The sequence below is a fragment of the Hippocampus bargibanti genome, linkage group LG19, assembly GCF_051943395.1.
Source record: "Hippocampus bargibanti isolate YZ-2025 linkage group LG19, ASM5194339v1, whole genome shotgun sequence".
Taxonomy (NCBI): Eukaryota; Metazoa; Chordata; class Actinopteri; order Syngnathiformes; family Syngnathidae; genus Hippocampus; species Hippocampus bargibanti.
In genome coordinates this window covers 14,332,176-14,340,806 of record NC_142752.1, presented here as the reverse complement: position 1 = coordinate 14,340,806, position 8,631 = coordinate 14,332,176, and the positions used below count along the sequence as shown (strand labels likewise).

Below are 8,631 nucleotides of genomic sequence, written 5' to 3'. Positions count from 1 at the left end.
GCAAAGTCGATAAACACCACCGCCAGATCAAGCTTACGTTTCGTAGCCCGACTGACGAGGTGGTCCAACACCGTGAGTTTCTGGCAACATCCATTGGTGCTGCGTAAGAACTTTTTTTTGCCTGGGATGCATTGGGCAGGCCTCGCGCAGACTCATGGTCAAGACCCTTATGAATACCCTCATGAGAACGGAACCGATCGTGATAGGTCTCCAGTTACCTACGGAGTACGCTTCCAGGGGGTCCGATGACTTGGGAATAAGAGTGGTCCAACATCCCTTGACAGCCGCCGGGATGGCACCCCATATCAGCCATGTATTGAAGAGCGAGGCCAAGGCCACCCCCTCGGGATGGTGAGCCAGTAGCATCCCTCTAGTGATTCCGTCAGGTCCTGGGGCGAAGTTCTTCTTCATAGTATTGAGATTCCAAAGGATTTCCAGTGGGTGGATGGGCCTATATAGGTCCTTGTTGTCCGCGGCAAGGCCCGAACGGAACCGTCCGAGTTTCTTGAACCGATTGTGGTCTGTCCACCGGTCCCGGAAGTGACTCTCCAGCGTACCCATAGGGATGGAGCATCTAGACTGACCCCTACCATCTAGGACGGTCCTGGCGAGGTGACGCTGATTGGAGCGGTACAGGAACTGATGGTATCTGTAGGTGCTCAACCTGCGTTCCCTTCGATCAGCTGACGACCTGTAGGAGATGTAGAGTGTCGACTGGGAGGCCGTTCCATCAGGGGGGGCGAGGGGTGCCCTACCCGCAGGATAAATGCAGTAGAGACATGATAGAGTGTTTATGCACATTAGTAAACATATTACGTTATTTCATGTTTAGATTAAGTAAACATATGTTTTTTCATGTTTAGCTTAGTATATATTATGAATTGTGCACGTTTAATTTCAGTCTAATTTAGTTAAATAAAACTATCAGTCTTATTAGTTCAATAGTCGTTGGAAAGAAACAACAGCTCCAACTCCAATCTGAGACCCGCCCAACACTGAGTTGTTCGTAACCGATTGGACGGGAAAGGTCGACTTGTTCGTAACTGATTGGACAACAGATCACCACTGTGTATGTTTAAAAACTTGTCAGAGCGGGAGCTCGCTTTTTTTGTCTCTTTGTTCTCTTTTTGCTCGTGTGCTCATGTCTTCGTCCCACCGAGACGAGAAGTGCCTTTTCTGTCTCATTAGAATAAAGTAGTTTTTTGTTCACCATCTATCGTACTTGCTGATATTTTTATCAAGTGAACTCCCGACAAATACCGAACCAGGAAAGACAGACAAACACTTTGAGAAATATTCAAAAAGTAGAGGCCGAATTCCCACCGTGGCTGCCCGCATTCGGTGCTTGATAGGCGGCTTGGAGATCTCCATAAACGGTCGCTGTCACACTTCCAGGAAAGCAGCATCAACCCCCGAGCTTTCCCCCACCGTGACGCACCACCCTGGGCGACGTTTGGGTCCAGCTGTTGCCCCCTTCCCGGAGCTCAAACACTTTGAAAATATTCACAAAACATAGGCCAAATTCCTGTGCTTGATAGGCGGCTACGAGACCTCCGTAAACGTTCGCTGTAATACTTCCAGGGAAGCACCGTCGCCTCCGAGCTTTCCCCCACCGTGATGCACGACCCCGGGCGGTGTTTGTGTCCGGCTGTCGCCCTCCTGCCGGATCTCAAACACTTAAAAAATATTCAAAATGTAGAGGCCAAATTCCCACCGTGCATGCTCGCCTTCGGTGCTTGAAAGCCAGCTTGAAGACCTCCGCAGATGACCGCTGTCACATTTACATGGAAGCAGCGTCATCCAAAGCTCACTCCCCCGTGACGCGGTTCCCTGGGGGGCGTCTGGGGAACGGCTCTCGCCGCCTTGCTGGAGCTCAAACACTTAGAAAATAGTCCAAAAGTAGAGGCCGAGATCATATAATGCCTGCCCGCCTTCGGTGCTTGAAAGCCGGCTTGAAAACCTCCGCAGACGCCCGCTGTAGCACTTCCATGGAAGCAGCGTCACCCCCGAGCTCATTGCCCCCTGACACGGTTCCCTGGGCGGCGTCTGGGGTCCAGCTCTCGCCGCCTTGCTGGAACTCAAACACTTAGAAAATAGTCAAAAAGTAGAGGCAGAGATACCCCCGTGCATGCCCGCCTTCAGTGCGTGAAAGCCAGCTTGAAGACCTCCGCAGACGCCCGCTGTCACACTTCCATGGAAGCAGCGTCACCCCCGAGCTCACTCCCCATGACATGGTTCCCGGGCGGTGTCTGAGGACCGGCTCTCGCCGCCTTGCTGGAGCTCAAACACTTAGAAAATATTTTAAAGGTAGAGGCTGAGATACCCCCGTGAATGCCCACCTTCGGTCCTTGATAGCCGGCTTGAAGACCTCCGCAGACGCCAGCTGTAACACTTCCATGGAAGCAGCGTCACCCCCGAGCTCATTACTCTCTGAAGCGGTTCTCCGGGCGGCATCTGGGGACCGGCTCTCGCCACCTGGGAGCCGTTTGCCTCAGGTTCTGGTTCCCTAGGAGGCGTTTGCCTCCAGCTCAGTCCGCCTGGAAGGCGTTTATCCCCGGCTCTGGTTCCCTGGGAGGTGTTTGCCTTCAGTTTAGTCCGCCTGGGAGGCATTTGCCTCCGGCTCTCGCCGCTTGGGAGGCGTTTACCCCCGGCTCTGGTTCCCTGGGAGCCGTTTGCCTCCAGCTCAGTCCGCCTGGGAGGCGTTTAGTCTACGTCCGCCAGCGGCGCGGAAAAACCAGACATATCTTGATCAATATTAGCATCGATCATTCGCGTGTAAACTATCTACACTCGGTCCCGAAATTAAGGAGATCCACCGTGATCAAAACCATCAGAAATGGAATCAGAATCAGATGATTAAATCCAAATATTCGTGTCACTAGCCCTCGATACGTGGATTACGCGCATAGAAATCCTTCTGACCAAAAAGGATTCCACATTCACCCAACATAGCAGCATGCTAGCGGCACTCACTCGTGAAAACTCAACCGTGTGGTCAGGTCAGAATGAAGAGGCGCTTCCACCACGTCTTTGTCTCTCATAGCCCCAGTCAACAAGCAGGCATCGCCGAGGGAACGACCCCCCCCGTCTCTTGTGGGCAACCGACAAGCAGATGCCACCAAAAGCTAGGAGCTTTTGTCTCTTGTCGACAGAAACACGCAGGTAGGCACCCCCAACCTCTTCGGACCCGACTGGCGCGGGTTTCGGCACCAGAATGTTGGATTATTTTGATCGTTCGCCCTTGGTTCATTGCTTCTACGGGTGTTGATGGAGATGGATGGTTAAATCATCAGGGAGCCTTTCTTGAACAGAAAGTTGATTTAATTTGGGAGAGCGTGGATGCATCGCGGTGTCGGCCGAGGAGGGAGCATGGCGAGAGAGAGAGACAGAAAACGGGCTGCAGGAGTATTTATGCGGCGCATAGTATACGACGCGGCATGATGTGACGTAATGAAAATGAGACATCATGTAAAGGAAGGCAGGATATGACGTATCAGGAAGTTTAAAATGTAAACAGAGATTACAGAGCGATGTTTAGAGATGTTTGTATGGCGAATTACCCCAACAAACGCCTCCCAGGTGGACTGAGCTGAAGGCAAACGCCTCCCAGGGATCCAGTGCCGGAGGCAAACTACTCCCAGGCAGACTGAGCTGAAGGCAAATGCCTCCCAGGGAACCAGAGCTAGGGGTAAACACCTCCCAGGGATGCGTTTGCCTCCAGCTCAGTCCGCCTGGGAGAAGTTTGGTTTCTGGATTTTTCCCCCCAATCAGAATCAGAATCAGAATCAGAATCATCTTTATTGCCAAGTATGTAGGACACACAAGGAATTTGTTTCCGGTAGAACACGCTGCACTAGTATCGTTGTCAAAAAAACTGCTAAGTGGCACTATACAGTTCCATTTTGGCTACTTGGGGGAAGAAGCTGTTTGCGCCGCTCCCAAAGTTCCACTGACCCCTGGTAGTCCCGGCACTTTTTTACCCGGTTGCGGCGCTCCCCTGTTGGCCTTTTCTCAACGCCAGCACCGCGCCCCAAGATCCCATGACCCCTGGTAGTTCCCGAATATTTTTGCCCGGCCGTGAGGCTTCAACCTTGGGCCCCCATTGTTACATCAAGGGTGTCTCCACCATTACGTGGTGTCGTGCGGCGAGACAGCAAGCAGGTGGAAAGGGGATAAAAGTTCACTCAGCTAGATGCAGGAAGGGTATTGTGAGTTTTCTTGATTTGAAGTTGATATCAGTTTTCGGCAGACCCCAGGTAACACTGCTCTCCAGGTTGTCCTTTGTCCCTCTTCTCCTCCCCGAAGTGACTGGCTCAGTCTAGTTTTAAAGGTGCTTCACCTGAGCTTCTGGCCAATCAGATCCCAGCGGCAATTGGCCATTCCCAGGTGGTTGCAATCACCTTCTCAATCAGTCTCAGTCAATTAGTGGTCGCCCAACTCTACTGTTTTGGATGGGGAGAAATGCGCACCTTTCTCCCATCCAAAATCCAGAACACACAAAATTATTTAACATTTCTTTTGGCATCATGACATCATTCACACCCTCTCCTCAGAGTTCAGACATTCTTGACAAATAATCAGCTATGGCAATGCTCAATGGTGAACTAGTATGGCTGAAGGGCAAGACACCACCGCAGTATCCTCGCATTCTGGTGTTGCATGGAGTGCATCCATTTCAGGGCGCGATGGTCAGTCTGTAATCTGAATTCCCGTCCTAGGAGGTAGTCACGGAGTGAGTCAATTGCCCAGTATTTCTTCTCCCTCTCATAGAGTTTCCTACTCAGGAACAGGATGGGTCTCTCTTCTCCAGCACTGCCCTGTACCAGAAGTGCGCCGAGACCAACATCCGGAGCATCCACTTGGACTCGAAACTCCTTGGAAAAATCTACACTCTGCAGGACAGGAGCTTGACTGATGAAATATTTCAAGGCCCTAAAAGCTTGTTCACATGCTGCTGTCCATGGTAGAGGAGATTTGATGTTCCGCCTTGTGAGGTCAGTTAAAGGAGCAGCTAATATAGCAAAATGTGGAATAAACCTCCTATACCAACAAATAATCCCAAGAAATGTCCTTAATTGCTTATTGGTCTGGGGAGGTGGTATCTTCTCCACGGCCTTCACTTTCTCCACCTGGGGCTGAATCTTTCCTTTCCCAATCAAATATCCCAGGTAACGCACCTCTTCTTGTGCCCAGGAGCATTTTTGCTCATTAATGGTGAGTCCAGCCGCTTGTATTTTCCCAAGGACGGTCTTGATGTGCAGGAGATGGTCCTCCCAACCTTCACTGTAGATCACGACGTCATCAAGATAGGCAGCTGAGAAACTGGAACAGTCCTTCATCAATCTTTAAAAGGTCGCTGGTGCTCCATGCAGACCAAATGGTAAAACTCTGTAGTGGAACAGCCCTAACCCCGGGATCTGAAAAGTTGTGTATTCTTTGCAGGTGGGGTCGAGAGGGAACTGTCAGTATCCTTTACACAGATCCAGCGTTGTAATAAATTTCACTCGCCCCAATCTCTCCAGCAGTTCATCAATACGAGGCATAGGGTATGAGTCAAAACATGAGACACTATTGAGCTTTCTCATGTCTGAGCAGAATCGTAGTTGAGCGGTGTCCTTTTTAGGTACTAACACTATTGGGTTAGACCACTCACTTTTAGATGGTTCGATGATCCCCATATCAAGCATTGCTCGTACCTCCTGCTTCAGTGGTTCAACCTGCCGCTCCGGAATCCGATATGGCCTCAAACGTACAGGTTTATTTTCTTTGAGCACAATCTTGTGGGTGATGAGATTAGTTCGTCCGGGTTTATCTTTGAATAGGGAAGGAAATGATTCCCTTACCTCTGCTAACTGAATTTGTTGCTTTGGGGTCAGGTGTAACAAGGTCTCTTTAGAATTACCCCATTCCCTCTTGGGTGTCATCACAGCCTCATCCATCTCCTCCTTCTCAGTAACCGAGATTTCTCTGATGAATAGGCTCTGGGAGCTCAATGGTTCCGCTTGTTTCTCTGCATACACCTTCAGGAGGTTCACATGTAGAATCTGCTTTTTCTTTTGTTTGTCAGGGCAGAGAATCTCATATGTGACAGGTCCTATTCTCCTTGTCACAGTGTACGGGCCCTGCCACTTTGCCAGTAGCTTACTTGGTCCCGTAGGCAGCAATATTAACAACTTCTGTCTAGGGTGCAAATCTCTCTCTCTCTGGCGTGTTTATCATACCACACCTTTTGGTTTCGTTGACTCTCCTCCATGTGCTTCTTTGCCATCTCCCTGAAGTTCTCCAACTTGTCCCTCATTTGAAGAAAATAGGAGATGACACTGCGTGACGTCGCCTCTCCAGCCACCCAGTTCTCCTTCAGCATGTCCAGGGGTCCACGAACCTGTCTACCATAAAGCAACTCAAAAGGAGAAAAACCAGTTGACGCTTGGGGCACTTCTCGATAAGCAAATAATAGAAAAGGCAGCCATTTGCCCCAGTCTTTACCAGTTTCATGAATGAACTTCCTCAGCATTTGTTTTAATGTCCCATTAAATCTTTCAACCAGACCATCGGTTTCAGGATGGTAAGGAGTGGTTCTTATTCCTTTAACTCCAAGCTGGCTATATAGGCCTTTCATCAGGTGAGACATAAAGTTTGTACCTTGGTCTGTTAATATCTCTTTAGGTATGCCTGTTCTCGAGAATAACTCAACCAAACATCGGACTACATGTTTCACCTGCATAGAACGTAAAGGGTAAACATCTGGGTACCTGGTTGCTTAATCACAGATTACAAGAGCATACTTGCATCCTGAGCTACTTTTTGGCAATGGGCCAATAATGTCCATGGCTATCCTGTCATATGGGACACTCATGATAGGTAATGGCTGTAAGTAGCTCCTATCTGATTTTTTTTCCTGGTGCAACCATCTGACAAGTGCCACATTGCCTACAATATTCTTGTACATCTTTATAGAGCCCTGGCCAATAGAATCGCTGACTGACTCTGTCATACGTCTTTGCCTGTCCTAGATGTCCAGCCCAAGGAATAGTGTGTCATAAATGTAAGATGAGCTGCCTGTAAATGGTAGGGATAACTAATCTAGGTGTTGCAGTGTCAGAGAGATACAATAAGCCGTTTTTTAACATAAACGGGTCTCCGGTGAATTTTCCTAAACACTTTGTGCTATTCACTGGCACCCCATCAACCTCATAAACCTTCTCAAACAGTGATTTCAAAGTTGGATCATTTTTTTGATGATCCTTAAAGTTCTCTGGAATCTGCCGCTCTGGTTTAATGCTCGTGCCCTCCATACCAGTTTGCATTGGAATGCTAGAAGGAACACATCTCCAGTTCTTTTCCTGTCTGCGCTGTCGTCTACTTTTCTTTACCTTGCCTCCTGCTTGGACAAGTGTATCATCAAGATTAGGCAATGGTTCTAAACCTTTTGTTTGAGACCTAGTGACTGCCATACATGTGCAATCCTTTGCAATTTTATGGACAACATGGTCCAATACAGGAAAATCATCCCCCAACACGACATCATAAAATAAATTCTTCAATACGCCAACCTAAAGTATGAAAAATTGGCCATCAATCTCAAAGGTCATTTTGGTGGTGGGATAATCATGACTGTCACCATGAACACAAGTAATATTTACAACTTGATCATAATTGAGCATGTCATTACTGACTAAACTCCCTCTCACTAATGTTTGATTGCTGCCTGTGTCGGCCAGTGCTTTTACCACTTTCCCATTTACCGTAACAGATGTTGTATGTCTATGTTTGCAATAATTTCCATTTGGACAGCTTTCCTGCCCAGCTTTAGGAACTGAACAAAATTTTACGCCTCTGGGTTGGCGTACAGGACACACGGAAGCCTTGTGGCCACGTTGCTGACAATTAAAACAAATAAAGTCACCTCTTGGTTGAAACTTTCCAGACTGTCTCCGAGCCCCATTGTCAGCTTTACCCAAGTCTGCATGTTGAATGTATTTCTCGTATTTCAGCTTTGCCGATGGTCCCTTTTTCCTGTACAACTCCCGGTGTGCTGCTACGTAGCGCTCAGCCAACTCCGCTGCTTCTTCTCCAGTCTTAGGCTTGTGCTCCTTTACCCAGATGCGGACCTCAGGTTGAAGAACTCTCAGATACTGCTCCAGAATGACGACTTCTCCAATCTGATCCTTGCTGCGGTGATCAGGGCGCATCCACCTCCTGTAAAGTCCTTTCAGTCGATTATAACTTTCTGTGACAGTCTCTCCTGTTGGAACAATCGTACTGCGAAACCTCTGTCGATAGGTTCCTTCAGTAACGTTGTATTTGATTAATACTGCTGCTTTAATGGCTTCGTAGGACTCAGCCTGCTCTTCATCCATGCCAGCATATGCCTCAAGCGCCTTTCCAGTCAGCAAGGTCACTACTCGAGCAGCCCACTCTATAATTCCACCCCCAAGTTTTAGCTATTCTTTCAAACCTGACGAAAAAACTTTCTGCATCTTCACCTTCTCTCAGTTCTGAAATTCTCGGTTCAGAAACCATGGGAACTGCAGCTTGTCTTGGATGAGGAAAATGTGGCGGTTGGGCATATGGTAGGTAACCCAACATGGAGGTTTCTTGTGCCGGAGGAAGGTTTGTTTGTCTGGATGT

General features: G+C 48.6%; 1 pseudogene; it reads right to left on the bottom strand.

Moving 5' to 3' along the window:
* Positions 1–7,809: 7,809 nt before the first annotated feature.
* Positions 7,810–8,360, bottom strand: LOC148884089 (zinc finger protein 445-like; annotated as a pseudogene).
* Between the last annotated feature and the right edge of the window lie 271 nt (positions 8,361–8,631).